At 40.7% G+C, this 19,396-nt stretch overlaps 1 long non-coding RNA gene and 1 pseudogene across 1 annotated transcript; both read left to right on the forward strand.

Annotated features, from left to right (window-relative positions):
* The first annotated feature begins 907 nt into the window (after positions 1–907).
* LOC108274844 (uncharacterized) lies at positions 908–12,122 on the forward strand. Its single transcript, XR_006983670.2, has 3 exons — positions 908–1,291; positions 3,368–3,423; positions 11,814–12,122. It is a non-coding gene; the product is annotated as an uncharacterized LOC108274844 (long non-coding RNA).
* A 4,402-nt stretch (positions 12,123–16,524) lies between these two features.
* On the forward strand, positions 16,525–18,150 carry LOC108274820 (general transcription factor II-I repeat domain-containing protein 2-like; annotated as a pseudogene).
* Positions 18,151–19,396: the final 1,246 nt, after the last annotated feature.

Consider the following 19,396-nt stretch of genomic DNA (forward strand, 5'->3'; position numbering starts at 1 on the left):
ACTCTGTATATTGTTCAGTGTCTCTGGAATAAACTTTCTACACAAAATCTTCCACTCCAACCTTGTCAAGACATTTCTACACGTTTGCATGTTCATCACTCACACTGTGCGCAGGAGCACTGTCATGCTGAAACGGGTTTGGGCCTCTTAGTTCCAGTGAAGGAAAATTGTAATGTAGCGCACACTGAGACGTTCTATACAACTGTTTGCTTCAAACTTTGTGGTAACATTTTGGGGAAGAATGATATGTCTTACTGCTTTAGTTTTAGTTTTAGGCACAATTCAAAACCCCTAGTACTCTGCAGAAATGCTCCACGTGCCCCTTCATATAAACACAAATACAATAATTAGGATTTCTAAAGCTACCTGATTTATTCCTTGTTCTAACCTACCCTCTGCTTTTGAAACAGCATGTTTTTTGTTTTGTTGGCATCCCAGACCGAGAGCCATAAATTATTATCCACATATGGAAAAATTTTATTGAGCCTGACTTTAGAATACTAAACTCAGTCTTATGGCCAATGTGAGAGGGTTAGTTCAGAACTTCGTAAGTGTCCTTTCATGATTAACAATGGCAAAAAAAAATACCACAACTTATTCATCTATGTATCTACTGGTTTGACACTTTTTCAGTGTGTAGAATTGCAGGTTTATAATAAGAACAAGCAGAGAATCCAAATAATAAAGCATTTAGAGAAGGAAAAGAAGGCAGGGTTAACAAGGGAAAACAACAGATAGTGTGAAAGTAAAAGAAAGTTCTTTATGGTTGGCAAACAGAGTAAACTAAGTTATTTTTTTTTAAAAACAAAAAAACTATTAGAACAATAAGCTGGAATCATCACTGTCAGAAGGAAAGTGACTCAGCTGGAAGAACAGGTTGGTTATTTATTTATTAGTGTGAATGGAAACGGGTGTGGTGAATTAAACAGGGGACTGTGAAGGAGACGCTAGTCATGTGATGAATCAGATAATAAGGTTTGTAGTTTGTTAGTTTGTTAGGATCTTGAGAAATGAAGCTTGTGTAATTATTGATTTCCATTTATGATATGATTTCCTGATGATCATGGGAAATTGTGTTCATGGCTTCAACTCAATATGGTAGAGGTACGACAAGCTTCATGTAGCTAAAAAGTGAAATTGAAACGAAATGACGAAGTGACGAAAGAAAAAAAAATTGGAAAAAAGTAGAGGAGGAGACAGACAAATGAGAGGAGTGAGACAGACCAAGAGAGAAGTGTAAAACACAGGTTAGAAGAGTTGCACGCTGGGACAGCCCAACGAGAGAAGAAATGTAAGTATAAATCATTTTTGTAATGGTTAAAACATGTTCAGCTTTCCTTTTACGATTGTACGCTGGTTCTGGTTGACGGGGTACACTGGCATGTTTTGCTTCAAACTCCTGTAACCATTTTATTTGTTTTTGTTAGTGTATTTAACTGCCCCTACGGTTTTGATGTGGTGGTGCCATTTTATATACTTTGGACTGTTGTTTTTATTTCTGTGTTCAACCTGGAGTAACCTGCAGTGTATGTTTGTGGATTGGACAATTTTGTGCGCCATGTGTTTTGGAGAATCAATGCCGTCACGAAATGGAAGCTGAGACTGAAGCAAGTGCAGGTTTTGCAGTGTAATAACAACAAAGTCCAAGGATAAATCAGAAATCCGTAGTCAAAAGACAGGCAGAGGTCAGGCAAACAGGGAAAACTAGGCAAAGCAGAGAATCAAAGTCAATAGAGCAAATAAAGGTCAAATAACAGAATGGCAAACATGAATATAAGGCTTGGACAACGACAGAGACTACGCAGCTGAGCATATATTTCACAAAGTCTAAATGCTCACAAAGTCTCTTATATGCTGTGTTTGTGATTGTGTGTGAGATTGGGTGCAGGTGTGTGTAATTGGAGTTCCAGAGAAGGTGAATGTGTGTGTGGGGGAAGTGTAGTCCATGGCGGCCATGTTTGTAGGCCGCAGTGCAGGATGAGAGATGTAGTCACTGGTTTGCTGTGACATGACAAAATCCCCTCCCCAAAATACACTCCCAAAATACACTCCCTCTCCTGGTGGTGCAGGACCTCTGGACAAAATGTCTTTACATGAACCGGGAGACTGAGCATCCCCACAGCGGAGCAAGAAGGCGGAGCACAAAGGCGGAGCGTCATCCTCCATCGATTCTGCAGGCTGAACTTGGTTGGCTGTGTTAACAGACTCAAGCCTGAGCAGAACATGGTTGGCCAGGTCATCAGACTAGGGCATGAGCAGAGCTTGGTTGTCCATGACAACAGACGCGGTCTTGATCAGCACTTGGTCATCTGTGTCAGCAGACTCGGGTGTGCGCAGAACTTGGTCGTCCATGTCACCAGACTTGGTTGGTCATGGCGTCGGCTTCAGGCTTGAGGAGATCTTGGTTGTCTGGGTCAGCAGACACAGGTGTGATCAGAACTTGATTGGTTGTGATATCGGTTTCAAGCGTGAGCAGTGCCTGGTTAGCCCTGACGTCAGCTTCAGGCATGAGTAGATCTTGGTTGGTCATGTCAACAGACTCTGGCACGAGCAAAACCTGGTTGGTTGTAATGTTGACGTCATGCGTGAGCAGAGCCTGGTTGGTCGTTATGTTGGTTTCAGGCATGAGGAGAACTTGGTTGGTCATGTCAACAGACTGGGACTTGGCGTGGGAGGTTGCATCGTCGACCTCGGACAGAAACTGGACTTGAGAGGTCGTCTCTTCAACCTCGGACAGGAACTTGGCTCCAGAGGCTGTCTTTTCGACTTTGGACAGGAACTTGGCTTGGGAGGTCTCCTCATTGACCTCTAGCAGGAACTTGACTTTCTGCTGGAGCTCTGAGCTCATGGAAATAAAATAAAAAAATCCAGTATCTCAACATATCAGAATATAGAATTTATAATACAGAAATGTCGACCTTCTGAAAAGTATCATTTATGCACTCAATACTTGGTCGGGGCTTTAATACTTTTGCACGAATTACTGCATCTGGCTCAAAGGTTCTTCTTACTGGTTCTTCTCATGTGTGGGTCTGCTCAGACATTGTCCTGAGGGTCAGATACATAATATAAACCATCAGGGTGGCACACGGTTGAATGACTATCTGACATGAATGAAATCTTGCATCACAGAGAGCAACTCATGTGCCAGTGCTGATTCCCCGTTGTGCTAGAGCCCCTTAAGGGCCATCTTGCAGAGATGAAAATGACGTCTCTGAAAATTGTCTTTTTAAATAACCATTAAGTTAGCTAAGGTGTTGGAGAAGGGCATGTCCTGGGGATAAGTTTCCATAAGATGCCTAGTTTGCAACATAAGTACTTTATAATGCTTAACAACATTTTACATCTACTCTCCTCCATTCTCCAGGCACTGCAGTGGGACCTTTTTTCATCTCCTCTGGATACTTGCTAATGCTTATCCCAGTAAGTACTTCTAACATCAAATTGCTATTAGCACTTGAAGTTACCTTACCTTAAGTTACTGTTATCTTAACAAAAGATGGAGGATGAATCTGTCTCTTACATAAAGACAACAGTTTCAGTTCAGATAAAAATTAACATATTTTTACATGAAGAACATTTTGAAATTATGACAGCACGATTTGTGTTCAATAATAACAATAATAATAATAATAATAATAATAATAACGTCTGCCACAGAAGAGCCAGGGTCAGAGCAGAGGCAATTGCTTTAAGACTACACATGAAGCCAAGTCTCTCCTAACATGTCATTAAATGAGATGTATTTTACATTATCTATAGTGTCACGTAAAGGAAGCACGGACAGAAGCCACTGCAGGTTAGGTAGTTTAATACAAAAACAAGTCCCAAAGGCTAATGCAAAAATCCACAACTTTAAACAGGCAGAGGTCAGGCGATCAGGCAAACAGACAAAACAAGGCTAGGCAGAGAAACAAGATCGTAAATGAGAGCAATGTCAAAACCAGGAAAACAAACACAACGTCAAGGCTTGGTACAGACAGAGAACAGGTCAATGAGTGCATACTTCACAAACACATAGTGTTCAAAAAGTCTCTTATATAGCATGGAGTGAGTGAGTGAGTGTGAACGTGTGTGTGTGTGTGTGTGTGTGTGTGTGTGTGTGTGTGTGCGTGTGTGTGTGTGTGTGTGTGTGTGTGTGTGTGTGTGTGTGTGAAGTGTAGTTGTCTGCGGCCATGTTTGTAGTTGGTGGTGCATTCTGGGAAATGGAGTTGCTGGTTTGCTGTGATATGACATACAATTCATCACTTTTGTTGAAAGTGAAAGTGCTGAAGCCCAGACACAGCACTGATAGAAATCCAGTGAACACAGCTTCTGTTATCTTCTTTAGCAGATTCAAGTAGTTTTCATGGGAATAAATATTAATGCTCACTGGAGAACAGAATTTTAACGCATCGTTTTGAGACCCGCCCTGATGCCGTGTGTCTCTGGGGGTAAATATAGCCCCCCCCCCCCCCCCCCCCCCACACACACACACACACACACACACACACAGCTTTTACATGAGGATTGGGAGATTTTCTGAATCGTGTGGAACCTTGTAACCATCTGCTGATCACTGAAATAGTAATGAACATGACTGATATCTCAGACTTAAACATATCAGCTCCAGTCAGACTCTCAGAGCGCTCAGAGCTGCAGCAGACACTCAGAAACTGAATCCAGAGCAGTTTTACTCAACTACTATAGCTTGTTACTAGGGGCCAAGCATCGAAGTGCTTAGGCACCTATTGTATCCATTCTTCTTCTTCTTCTTCTCTTGAGTCTATCGCAGTCCATAGAACTGCTTGTGGGAAATTTATTTTTAAAAAATTGTCACACCAATATAAGGACAGTCTCAAAATTAAGCAGAGCAATTTTGGAGTCTTTATCTCAAATCCTCTAGTGCCACCAACAGCTCAAATTTGCGCTCATGTTTATGCTAATAACTTTTGAATTGTAAGGGCTAGAAACAAGATTCTTTTCTCTCTGATTCCTTGACTCAAGACGATTTGACTGCACCCTATGCAGTCATTTTCTACAGAGGAATAAGATTCATGAAATGTATTAGTCAGGATTTAGACCTCATCATAGCACAGAGACAGCGTTAGTTAAAGTAGTAAATGACCTTCTACTGACCTCTGATCAGGGTTGTGTCTCGCTGCTTGTGTTACTCGACCTTAGTGCAGCTTTTGATACTATAGATCACACTATTCTCCTTGATAGATTAGAAAATGTTGTTGCATTAAGGGAACAGTCCTCTCCTGTCTCAGGTCTTATCTGACCGATCGTTATCAGTTCGTAGATGTAAATGGAGACTTCTCTATGCATAACGAGGTTAAATTTGGTGCTCCACAAGGTTCTGTTTTAGGCCCACTGCTTTTTACTTTATATATGCTACCCCTAGGTCAAATTATTCGTAAACATGGAATTATCTTCCACTGTTATGCTGATGATACACAGCTGTGTGTTTCAGTGAAGCCAGACGACAAACAGCAGCTTAGTAAAGTTGAGGAATGTGTAAAGGACATTAGACACTGGATGCTTATTAACTTCCTTTTACTTAATTCTGATAAGACAGAAGAACTTGTACTGGGACCCCGTGTAGCTAGAAGTAATCTTTCTGATGTCACAGTAACTCTGGACGGTCTTTCTGTTTCATCATGTGCAGCAGTAAAAGACCTTGGAGTGATTATTGACTCCAGTCTATCATCTGATGCTCATGTAGATAATAAATAAATCTCTTTCAACAAAGTGTACACACATCTGTACCATTATCATCTTCTCCCTCTTGAGCCACTTTATGCAGCACAGAGATGGCCACTGCAAGTGAGGGACTGTTTCCGAAACACGCACTCTCATCCTGTAGATGAAAACCCTTTTTACTGGGTCATTGTCTTGATACCATACCATAACAGCATAGTAGCATATCAGTAGCAAGGTAAACATCACCAAACTTGGCACTAGTGTTGAAAACACCCACTTTGTGGGTGGTACACTCCAAAGAAGAGCAAATTCCAGTACTCTTTGTCTTCTTGTACTGGCGTAGCAAGCTCTGCATGGTGGCTATTTAGCAATTTCTGCATGGATATATTAGTAAGCGTTCTTTTCAGGATGTTTCTTGACTGTTCTGCTCAGAGACTTGAATTAACTCATGGCATATGGTCAGTTATTAGGCAAAAACTGCCATGTCTTTCAAAATGGGAGTGGGGCTATCCAACTGTTTGTAAAGGAAAAATGTGGAAGAACTTATTCTCCATTATCCTGAGAAATCTGAGGTTTTCCACTGAAAGCGTAAGTTTACTGCCACTGGCTAATGTCTTCACTGTTGATCCCTTTCAAGTGATCCTTACAAAAATTGCTGCTGAAAGACAAGTGTTGCACAGGGGATATAGACTTTTCCTTGACTGACAATACCTCATAATGACAATGTGAAAGAAGTTTGTTTGAAATCTTTGCAAATTTATTAAAAATAAAAAACAAAAAAGTACATGTACATAAGTATTCACAGCCTTTGCTCAATACTTTGTAGAAGCAGCTTTGGCACCGATTACAGCATCTTTTTGAGAATGATGCTACAAGCAGGGCACACCTGTTTTTGGGGAGTTTTTCCCATTCTTATTTGCAGGACTCCTCAAGCTCCATCAGGTCGGATGGGGAGCGTCGGTGCACAGCTATTTTCAGATCTCTCCAGAGATGTTCAATCGGGTTCAAGTCTGGGCTCTGGCTGGGCCACTCAAGGACATTCACAGAGTCGTCCTGTAGCCACACCTTCGTTATCTTGGCTGTGTGCTTAGGGTCGTTGTCCTGTTGGAAGATGAACCTTCACCCCAGTCTGAGGTCCAGAGCGCTCTGGAGCAGGTTTTCATCAAGGACGTCTCTGTACATTGCTGCATTCATCTTTCCCTCGATCCTGACTAGTCTCCCAGTTCCTGCTGTTCCCCACAGCATGATGCTGCCACCACCATGCTTCACTGTAGGGATGGTATTGGCCAGTTGCTGAGTGGTGCCTGGTTTCCTCCAGACATGACGCTTGTCATTCAGGCCAAAGAGTTCAATCTTTGTTCAATCTTTGGTCTGAGAGTCCTTCAGGTGCCTTTTGGCGAACTCCAGGCGGGCTGTCATGTGCCTTTTACTGAGGAGTGGCTTCCGTCTGGCCACTCTACCATACGAGCCTGATTGATGAAGGGCTGCAGAGAAGGTTTTTCTTATGGAAGGTTCTCCTCTCTCCACAGAGACACGCTGGAGCTCTGTCAGAGTGACCATCGGGTTTTTGCTCACCTCCCTGACTAAGGCCAGCTCTAGGAAGAGTCCTGGTGGTTCCAAACTCCTTCCATTTACGGATGATGAGGCCACTGTGATCATTGGGACCTTCAATGCTGCAGAAATGTTTCTGTACCCTTCCCCAGATCTGTGCCTCGATACAACCCTGTCTTGGAGGTCTACAGACAATACCTTGGACTTCATGGCTTGGTTTGTGCTCTGACATGCAGTGTTAACTGTGGGACCTTATATAGACAGGTGTGTGCCTTTCCAAATCATGTCCAATCTACTGAATTGACCACAGGTGGACTCCAGTCGAGTTGTAGAAACATCTCAAGGATGATCAGTGGAAACAGGATGCACCTGAGCTCAATTTTGAGTGTCATGGCAAAGGGTGTGAATACTTATGTACATGTGCATTGTTTGTTTTTTATTTTTATGGACTGTAGGGCCATGTATGTAAAACATATCAAGGAAATTTGACCGTGCAAGCGATTTATTACTCAGGTCATCTAGCATAGCTGTTCTTCTGCATTTGCTGGGATTGCTATCTGGGTATACATTAACCAAGCATATTTTTAACAACATTTAACAACATCTGTATTTGGATGAAACATCAAGATCAGAAATTTCTTCCTTCTCCCCACCATGCTGTGTAGGGAAAGACTATATTACGGGCATTGCTATGACTTTAATTTGGAGGCAAGATGAAAGCTAGGGTCATTTCGAGCTTTAGCTTGTCTGCATGGAAACTCTGCAAGGATAGAGAATGGTGGAAAAGCAACACTGTGTTCCTGCTTGTAGTGAGAGCCTTTCAGTTCAATTCAATTACATTTTATTCAATTTTATTTGTATAGCGCTTTTTACAATAGACATTTTCTCAAAGCAGCTTTACAGAAATATATAAACACGGGATACAGATTTTAAAAGTGTGAATTTATCCCAATTGAGCGAGCCGGTGGCGACAGTGGTGAGGAAAAACTCCCTAAGATGTTAAGAGCAAGAAACCTTGAGAGGAACCCGACTCAGAAGGGAACCCATCCTCATCTGGGTAACAACAGATAGTGTGAAAAAGTTCATTATGGATTTATATGAAGTCTGTATGGTGTTAGGAGCAGCCGTAGTCCCAGCAATCTGGAATTAAAGAAGATTTGAGCTCCATCCAGAGGCAGAAAGGATCTGGATCTCTAGTATCTCCATAAATTCGTGTGTGGCTCGACAGAAGGAGAGAGGGAGAGAAGAGACTGTTAGGACTGTGCTTAGAGTAACAGAAAGTCTAGTCAGGGTAGGCTTGAGTACACAAATACGTTTTAAGCCTAGACTTAAACACTGAGACTGTGTCTGAGTCGCGAACACTAATAGGAAGACTGTTCCATAACTGTGGGGCTCTATAAGAGAAAGCTCTTCCCCCTGCTGTAGCCTTCACTATTCGAGGTACCGTCAGATAGCCTGCATCTTTTGATCTAAGTAGGCGTGGCGGATTATATAAAACCAAAAGGTCGCTTAGATATTGTGTCACGAGACGGTTTAGTGCTTTATAGGTTAATAATAGTATTTTATAATCAATGTGAAATTTCACTGGGAGTAAATGCAGTGTGGATAAGATCGGGGTGATGTGTCGTATCTTCTGGTTCTAGTTAGGACTCTAGCAGCTGCATTCTGGACTAACTGGAGTTTGTTTATGCTCCTACTGGAACATCCAGACAGTATGGCATTACAGTAATCTAATCTAGAGGTGACAAATGCATGAACTAGTATTTCCGCATCATGTAGTGACAATATGTTTCTTATTTTAGAAATATTTCTGAGATGAAAGAAGACTATCCTAGTAATATTATCTACATGAGCATCAAATGATAGGCTGGAGTCAATAATCACTCCAAGGTCTTTAACTGCTGCACATGATGACACAGAAAGACCATCCAGAGTAACCATGTGATCAGAAAGATTACTTCTAGCTACACGTGTTATCAGAATTAAGTAGAAGGAAGTTAACATCCAGCGTCTAATGTCCTTTACACAATCCTCAACTTTACTAAGCTGCTGTCTGTCCTCTCCCTTCGCTGAAACATACAGCTGTGTATCATCAGCATAACAGTGGAAGATCATTCCATGTTTACCAATAATTTGGCCCAGAGGTAGCATATATAAAGTAAAGAGCAGTGGGCCTAAAACAGATCCCTGTGGAACTCCAAACTTAACCTCGGTATGTGTGGAGAATTCACCATTTACATCTACGAACTGATAACGATCGGTCAGATAAGACCTGAGACAGGAGAGGACTGTTCCCTTAATACCAACAACATTTTCTAATCTATCAAGGAGAATAGTGTGATCTATAGTATCAAAAGCTGCACTAAGGTCGAGTAACACAAGCAGCGAGACACAACCCTGATCAGAGGTCAGTAGAAGGTCATTTACTACTTTAACTAACGCTGTCTCTGTGCTATGATGAGGTCTAAATCCTGACTGATACATTTCATGAATGTTATTCCTATCTAAGTACGAGCATAACTGCTTTGCTACAACCTTTTCTAAAATCTTAGAGATGAAGGGGAGATTTGATATTGGTCTATAGCTGGACAGTTGAGACCGGTCAAGATCAGGTTTTTTAATCAAGGGTTTAATAACTGCTAATTTAAGTGATTTAGGTACACAGCCAGTGCTTAGGGAAGAATTGATTATATTTAGAAGTGGTTCAGTTACTCCTGGACAAATCTGTTTAAACAAACATGTAGGTACGGGATCTAGTATGCAAGTTGATGAATTGGCTGAAGAGATTAATGTAGCTAGTTCGGTCTCTCTAAGCGGAGCAAAACACTCTAAACAGTGATCTGATATTGCTACATTGTCATGTAATGGGTTTGTTACAGTACTGTCCAGTTTTAATTTAATGGCCTGTATTTCACGTCTAATATTTTCAACCTTATCAAAAAAAATGTCATGAAATCTTCACTGCTATGTAATGACTGAGTGTTTCTCTCTGTAGGGGTTTTATTCCTAGTTAATTTTGCTACTGTGTTGAAAAGGAATCTAGAATTGTTTTTGTTGTCTCCTATTAAGGTGGAGAAATAGATTTTTCTAGCATCGCCAAGAGATTTCCTATATTTCAGTAGGCTCTCCTTCCATGCTGTTTGAAATATCACCAGTTTGGTTTGACGCCATTTACGTTCTAATTGTCGAGTTGTCTGTTTTAAGGTTCGTGTTTGATCGTTATACCAGGGTGCTAATTTTTTTTCTCTAATTATTTTCCTTTTGAGTGGAGCCACTCTATCTAGCGTGTAGCGGAGTGTTGACTCCAAGCTTTCAGTCGCCTGATCGAGTTCTGTGTGATCTGACGGTGATCCAAATCTAATTGGTGTTTCTGCGAGGTTATTTATGAAGCTCGGTGCAGTAGCTGATGTGTAGGTACGTTTTACGCGGTAGCGAGGCGAGGTGGAAATATTATGATCAATATTATGAACGAGATAAGATAATGGTCTGAGACAACTTCAGACTGCGGAAAAATGATAATATTTTCTATACTTAGTCCGTATGTTAGTATGAGGTCAAGAGTGTGACCACCATTATGAGTAGGCCCGATTACGTTCTGATTAATCCCTACTGCATCTAAGATGGACACAACCGCTGTTTTCAGAGGGTCTTCTGGGTTATCAAAGTGAATATTAAATTCGCAGACGATTCAGTATATGGTCCTGGGGGTCTGTAAATAATAATTAGAGGAATTGACTTATTTTTTTGTGGCTACATAAGTTATACTGGTATAAAGAATTTCAAAAGAATTAAATTTATGACTAGGTTTGTGTGTGACGACTAGATTTTGACTATGGATGAGACCAACACCTCCTCCTCTACCAGTTGAACGAGGCTGATGTACATAACTGTATCCAGGAGGACTGGCTTCATTTAATGCGGTGTACTCGTTTGGTTTAATCCAAGTTTCCGTTAAACACATTAAATTACATTCCTGATCAGTAATGATTTTGTTAACAATAAGAGCCTTAGATGCAAGAGATCTAATGTTTAATAGTCCTAGCTTCAGATTAAAGGTACTGGATGTGCATTCAGTATGATCTAATTTTAGGTTAATTAGGTTACAAAAACAAACTTTCCGAAATTGTCTATGTATTTGTATAGCTCGGGGAACAGACACAGTCTCTATATTATGTTCTACAGGTGTTGAACTATTAATTGAACATTGCTTATGATGAACGTTGTTATTGTAGGAAGATGTACTTATGGTAGGCAGTCACTTGGTGTGTAGCGTCTTCAGAATTGAGTTCATGTGTTAATGTTAATTAGAGTAATGTGTTTTGTGTTGATGAGACCAGTTACTGTCAAACAACATGTTGAAATGGAGAGAATAAAGTTTTTATTTGTATTTTTTCAGAATTGTGGAATTAATTATTATTAATTTATAAGAAGGTATAAAAAGCAGAATTATCGGTATTGGCCGATATCACTCTGAATAATCGCTTATCGGTATCAGCTGAGAAATTTAGTAATGGTGCATCTCTAATAATTATATATATATGTATATGTGTGTGTGTTTGTGTTTAATTACTCCATAGGTTTTTCATTTGAAGCATCGGTTGGAGAGGATGTAGTGCTGAACTGCACCACAGAAGATTTGGAGGGAAAGAACTTACGTGTAAAATGGAGGTTTGGGCTGAAGACTATTTTGGAGCGGACCAACACGACAGTTTGTGTTACAAATTCCTTTGAGGGACGAGCAGACATTCCACAGGAGTGGTTCTCACAGAGAAACTGTTCACTTAAACTTTCTAACATCACTAAGAGTGACCATGGTAACTACACATATGAAGTGTGGGTAGAGGGTTCAAACAAGAAGGTACATGAAGGAAAAGTGACACTCAAAGTTCATGGTAAGAACATATGGTCTCGCTAAAGTCTGACTCAAGTTTTCCATTACTATTTAATTCAGTTAAAAAAAATCAAAGTAGAAGATTAGAAATCTTACAACTGAATGCAGAATAAGGAAAGTTTATTATACAACAACTCAAATATCAAATTTTGAATACAACAATGAATCAGGTGAATACTTAGTAAATCTTTTACAATGTAAAAAATATAAAACAATAATCTTATTGATAAAAAACTCAGCAGGAGAAATCACCCAAGATCAGCTAGAAATAAACAACACCTTCTGCACATAAGTTATTCTCATCAGAACAAGAACCAGACCTAGGAGAAATACAGAAATTCTGAAATAACCTAGACTTACCTCAACTCTCCAATGAAATAGCTAACACTCTCGATACCTCTCCATCAGAAGAACTTCATAAAGCCTTCCTCCAGATGCTAAATCATAAATCACCTGGTTTCCCCACTGAATTCTACGAATACTTCTGGGACACACTATCACCATTATTCAAAAGACTAACAAAGAAAATTAAACACAAATCTAAAACACTTTACATTTGAAGACAGACACAACAGACAACAAAAACCCAACGCAACTCACGAGTTACTGACCCATCTCATTAATGAATACAGATCTGAAAATTATTAGAAAAGCATTAGCCACCAGATTAGATACCATGACCCCTACATTAATCCATCCCGATCCATCAGGCTTCAGCAAAAAAAGGTACTCTTCAGATAACATCCTTAGATTATTTAACTTGATAAATATTTCTCAGTTGAAAACTGGATGCATCTGAGAAGGTAAACTGGACATTTTTACCCCAAACATTACACAAATTTGGCTTTGGAGAGGCATTCGTTCATTGGATGGAAATATTTTACAGAGCGACATCCTAAGCCAAGCAGGGAGGCTGAGCATCATTCTCCGCCGACTCTGCAGGCTGAACTCATCTGGCCGTGTCAGCAGACTCGGGCATGAGCAGAATTTGGTTGGCCATGTGGTTGACCTCAGACAGGAACATGGCTTGGGTCTCGTGGGTCTCGCGATGGAGCACTGGGAAGGAGGTCGCAACATTGACCTCCGACTGTGACTCTGGGGATGAGGTCGCCACATTGACCTCCGGCTGTGACTCTGGGGATGAGGTCGCCACATTGACCTCTGGCTGTGACTCTGGGAATGAGGCCGCTTTGTTGACCTGTGGCAGGAACTCTGCAGGTGAAACCACTTCTTGGGTCTCAGGCTGGAGCTTCGTGGCCGAAGTCAAGATGTTGACCTCCAGTTGGAGCTCTGCGGGGAGATCACCTTTTGGGTCTCAGACTGGAGCTCTGGGTGTGAGATCACCACGTTGACCTCTGGCTGGAGCTCTGCAGGGGAGATCACTTCTTGGGTCTCAGACTGGTTCTCTGGTGTGGAGGCCACCCAATTTGCCTGCTCATAATAGATGGTGAATGGCAGGGCAGGTTTATCTGCCAGGGTGACTCCACCCCAAAAGATGTTCCAGGTCAGCCTTAGATTCCCAAACACCAGCACAAATAGTCCCACAAACTGAGTTACACTTTCAAGTTCCCTGCTGCGCTCACTGGCCGGCTGGGCTGAAGAACTGGGACCACATGAACTTGAGCCACTTCTTCTCGACAGGCTTGGGGTCTGCTAGGCTTGCAAAATAAAACTAGCAGTCCACAAGAAAATATTCAGGATAGCCAAAAAATCCATCATAATGATCTGGGAGCTTCATGGCAGTCCATTCAGGAAAATGGATTGAATCAAAAGTTCATCAAAGGAATCTGGCAGTTTCCTTGGTTTCCCTGGTGTGACGTCTTCCTGCTGGATCCATGGTGAGGTGAAGTATTCTGTCATATAGTGGAGGATTGAGATGGATGCAAGTGCAGATAAGAGTTTTATTAGAAAAGGGGCAGACAGACAAATCCAAAACCTGAATCAAAGTCGTGGTCAAACACAGGCAAATGATCAGGCAATCAGCAAACGGGAATAAAACAGGCAAGGCAAAGCACAAAACGAGAAACAAGATCAAAAACCATAAAACAAAACACGAGGAATTATGTATAAGGGCTTGTTTTGGTGGTAACACTCACACACAATACTTCACGTTGAACAATGAGACAAGAGGGGTGTAAATACTAAACGCAGAACAGCTGAATACAATGATGACACGTAAGGGAAACAGCCAATGACAATACAGGTACGGTGACAGGACATAAACCATAACAAAACTCGTGTGAAAAGTTAATGTCATTAAAAAACCTGCAAGTGTGCTTTGAGCTTCGGAGACAAACGCTTTTCATGCTCCATCATGACAGTGTGTGCGTTTATACATCATTATTTGCTTATTTGTTCATGTGTCTGCTCACTTCCCTAATTATTCTTGTTATCAATATCACTATTACTGCTATGGAGGTGCTGCGTATCCACCTGGACAATGCAACAACAGCCATAGTGTGCCAGAACGCCCACCACACACCAGCTATTAATGTAGCCAATTCAGGAATGGAGATTATTAGCTGGATTATTATGATGGATAAAGGCCAATGGGGGAATTTGGGCAGGACATTGGGGTTATATCCTTGCTTTTTACGATAAATGTCCTGGGATTGTTAATGACCACAAAGAGTCAGTACCTCGGTTTAACGTCTCATCTGAAAGACAGTGCTGGTTTTACAGTATAGTGTCTCCATCACTATACTGGGGCTACACCCAGTATGTTTAGTACCTAAACAGACCACAGGGTGAGTGCCCTCTGCTGGCCTCACTAAGACCACTTCAAGCAGCAACCTTAGTTTTCCCCAGGAGGTCTCCCAATCAGGTACTCTCCAGACTCAACCCTCCTTAGCTTCAGTGTGATACCAGACAAGAACTGCAGGGAGATATGACTCTCGCATCTTATTATGATTAGCCTATCACCCTAATTATTTTTTTCTATAAAAGTATTATTACTATTAATTTATATGTATATAATTTTCTCTGTCTCTCTTTTTCTTATTTTCTTTTCCTTTTAAAAAAAAAAATATACTTAGATTGATGTTTTAAGGCACAATAAGCAAATCTTTTGCCCTGGCCTTGTATCTCTGATGGGCTGTGACAGGATGGAGGGGATGGGTGACCTCTTTGTGAGATGCTGTGGAAGTGGCCCTGGATACTCACACCTTGCCCCCCTTGATCTTCTGCCTTGTTTGGACCTATTCCATAGTGCATGACTTGCTTATTTTAATGCATTACACTAGTTAAGTACTGACATATGAACTTGAAAGGATCAGTGTTATAGATTTAATCAAGTACGGTGTCTGTGTATTAACTGATCTAAAGCTAATACTGCTATAAACTCATTTAAAAGTAGAAACAAGGAACTTTACACTGCTCACAGTGTACTACACAGTTACTATTATAAGTTATTTACAAAATCAAGTATACTTACAACCAATTGCCCGGGTGCAGAGTAAAGTACCACACGGAACCAGAGAGTGAGGAAACGCAAGGCCCAAGTTTTATTGTTCCACCACACGAGATCCCCACAGTGTGAGACGTCCCAAAATGCGATCAGACACCCAGAGCTGAAACGCCCTTATTTATACAGTTTTCTAAACCCAAACATCAATATGTTTAGACATAGTTTTCACAGAATACCATTACGTATGCGAATCAGAAATTTTGTACTGTTATTTTCACAGCGTAATCCTCTATACGCTAACGTGTTGTCCGTAGCGTAATCCTCTATACGCTAACGTGTTGTCCGTAGCGTAATCCTGTATACGCTAACGTGTTGTCCGTAGCGTAATCCTGTATACGCTAACGTGTTGTCCGTAGCGTAATCCTGTATACGCTAACGTGTTGTCCGGAGCGTAATCCTATATACGCTAGCGTGTTGTCCGGAGCGTAATCCTGTATACGCTAACGTGTTGTCCGTAGCGTAATCCTGTATACGCTAACGTGTTGTCCGTAGCGTAATCCTGTATACGCTAACGTGTTATCCGTAGCACAATCCTGTATACGCTAACGTGTTGTCCGTAGCGTAATCCTCTATATGCTAACGTGTTGTCCGTAGCGTAATCCTGTATACGCTAACGTGTTGTCCGTAGCGTAATCCTGTATACGCTAACGTGTTGTCCGTAGCGTAATCCTGTATACGCTAACGTGTTATCCGTAGCACAATCCTGTATACGCTAACGTGTTGTCCGTAGCGTAATCCTCTATACGCTAACGTGTTGTCCGTAGCGTAATCCTCTATACCAGATGTGTCAAACTCAAGGCCCACGGGCCACATCCGGCCCGGTGTACAATTATATCCGGCCTGCGAGATCATTTTATATATCTTTTTTTAATGGCCCGGCAATATGAACACAAACTACAAATCCCATAATGCAGTGCAACAGGCTACCTGCGATCATTCCCGCATCCATTGCGTCAGATCGATCAAGCGTCTGTTGATGTATAAAACCCTAATTTCAAGTTAAGCTAGCCCTTAACAATGGCCAAGAGAAAAGTTGATTCTGAAAACAGAGCCTTTCAAAACCGGTGGGAGGCTGGGTACATGTTTACTGACATTGCCCGTAAACCTGTGTGTCTTCTTTGTGGAGCTAATGTGGCTGTAATTAAGGAATATAATTTAAAACGGCACTATGAAACAAAACATCAGGACAAGTTGAAAAACCTGAATGCAGAGCAGAAGCTACAGAAGGTCGAAGAGTTGAAGAGGAATCTGACATCACAGCAGACGTTTTTCACCAAGGCAAAATCACAAAGTGAAGCTGCTGTGAAAGCAGGTTTTATTGTGGCAGAGGAGAGAGCCAAATCAGCCCGGCCATGTACTGAGGGAGAGTTTCTGAAGAGCTGCATGATGAAAGTGTGTGACGTCTTGTGTCCAGACAAAAAGCAGATGTTTGCATATGTAAGCCTTAGCAGAAATACGGTTGCTGATCGGGTTTGTGAGATGGCCACTGATTTGAAAACACAGTTGATTGAAAGAGGAAAAGACTTTGTTGCTTACTCCCTTGTTGTGGATGAAAGTACTGACATGACTGATGCTGCACAGCTGGCCATCTTCATTCGTGGAGTGGACTCCAGTTTGTGCGTTACAGAGGAAATATTGGACATTAAATCAATGCACGGGACAACGACAGGAAAAGACATTTTTGAAAGCATATTTCAAAGTGTCACCGATATGAAACTGCCTTGGGACAAACTTGTTGGGCTTACAACAGATGGAGCACCGGCGATGTGCAGTGAAAAAAGTGGACTAGTGGGAAGGATGCAGTTAAAAATGCAGGAGGAGAACTGTACTGGTGAGCTGACAGCATATCATTGTATCATACACCAGGAATCGCTTTGCGGTAAAGTCCTAAAAATGGAGCATGTAATGAGCACTGTAACGCAAGCCGTAAACTTTATCAGAGCCAAAGGGTTAAATCACCGCCAATTTCAGTCTTTTATGAGGGAAACAGATTCTGAGTTTGGCGACTTGCCTTATCACACAAGGGTGCGGTGGCTAAGTCGGGGAAAAGTTCTCAATAGAGTTTTTGAGTCGGGCGAGGAAATCTGTCAGTTCTTGGACAGTAAAGGAAAAGACTCTACACTTCTGCGGGATGAAAAGTGGAAATGTGAGTTGGCGATTCTGACATAACTAGTCATCTCAGCGTCTTAAACCTTCAGCTCCAGGGACTTTGCTGAAAAACTGAGCGCACTTCGCACTGAGTTCGAACAGCGCTTTGGTGACTTTGAAGCACAGAAAAGTAATTTCGAGCTGCTTCACAACCCATTTGCCATCGACGTGGAAACTGCACCTGTACAGATTCAGATGGAGCTGATAGAGCTGCAGTGTAATGGGACACTAAAGACAGAGTACAACACTGTGGTGCTCGCACAGTTCACTCGCTTCATTCCTGATGCAATGCCCCAGCTCATGTGTTGTTCATAGCAAGTTGAGGTAGTGATTTCTGTGGTTTTTACTGGGAATTACAAGTTGCAACCTCTGTTCTAATTCAGCAATACAGCTGTGAAATAAATTGAGTAGAAATTTAAACAAAGTATTTCTGTAATATTATTATTTCAGAAACTTCAATCTGTGCACTTGTTCCACTTATCTCTAAAGTTTGCGCATGCTAATCCTGTGAGAAACCTGCAGTGCAGGTTTAATTGAATTTTATTTTATATAAACAGAATTATGGTTAAAACGTAATAAACACAATGCATATAGCAAAAAAAATAAAATAATGGAACAAAATTCTAAGCTAAACTAAATCTCCTTTGAACTTTCCTTTTGAATTTTTGTAACAAAGTATGTGATCTTCATATTTTTAATATTTTAATTCTGACCATATTGGAGATTTATATATCATGTGACTGTAAATGTACACCAGTAAGGTTAAAATCAGTGTGAAGCACACCTGTAGAGGAGGTTATATAGAAATCAGGGCTGCTAGGTTGGTGACTGTTGTCAATCCAGTCATGGTTTAACTATTAAAGAAATGTTACATGAACTTCTCATATAAATTATCACATGATGTGAAATTTACGCATGGTTTTTTGATACTTTACTTTGTTTTACACAATTAATGGATATGATATTTTTGCATATTGAATTTAATGTCATATGTAATTTTGAAATAGAAAAAAATAATAATAAATGATTTTCATTTTAAAGCTACTGGTTGCATTGCTTGTGAACACCTTTCAGTCTGCAGTGAGAATACTTTTCATATGCATGACTAAAACTATATAGTGTACTAATGAATTAATCGTAAATAAAATATTCAGTAAATATTTACCTATATTTACCATTAGATTGAATCTGACTTAGCCAATTACATTAGCTACTGGAAACAATGATAGTTGAACCTGGCATTATAAAAGAAATCTATCTGACTGGCTGGGTTAGTTAAATATAGCCAGCTAACATAAGCAAGTTAGTATAAGTTGCTTGTAAGTTTCTGTCTGGTGTTTTGTATGTGAATTCTTACTTATTTTAAATTTTGTCTTTTGTCTCCAGAATCTAAACTAAGTGAACAGCAGCAGCAGCAAGCCACGCCAGCATGCACTATTACAGAAGATATGAAATGTAAGCATCAGCGAAGTTTTTTAACTTATAACTGAGTAATGGAACCATGATACTGTGGTAATTAAGGCTTTATTTAAATCCAGAAATAATTTTAATCTGTTCTGCAACACATCAGTAACTGAAATGGTTAAAAGTTGGTAATTATTCTTGTTCTTAGTAAATATTTATTTGTATTAATTATAATAATATAGAAAAATGTG

The sequence above is a fragment of the Ictalurus punctatus genome, chromosome 14 (genome assembly GCF_001660625.3).
Source record: "Ictalurus punctatus breed USDA103 chromosome 14, Coco_2.0, whole genome shotgun sequence".
NCBI classification, from domain to species: Eukaryota; Metazoa; Chordata; class Actinopteri; order Siluriformes; family Ictaluridae; genus Ictalurus; species Ictalurus punctatus.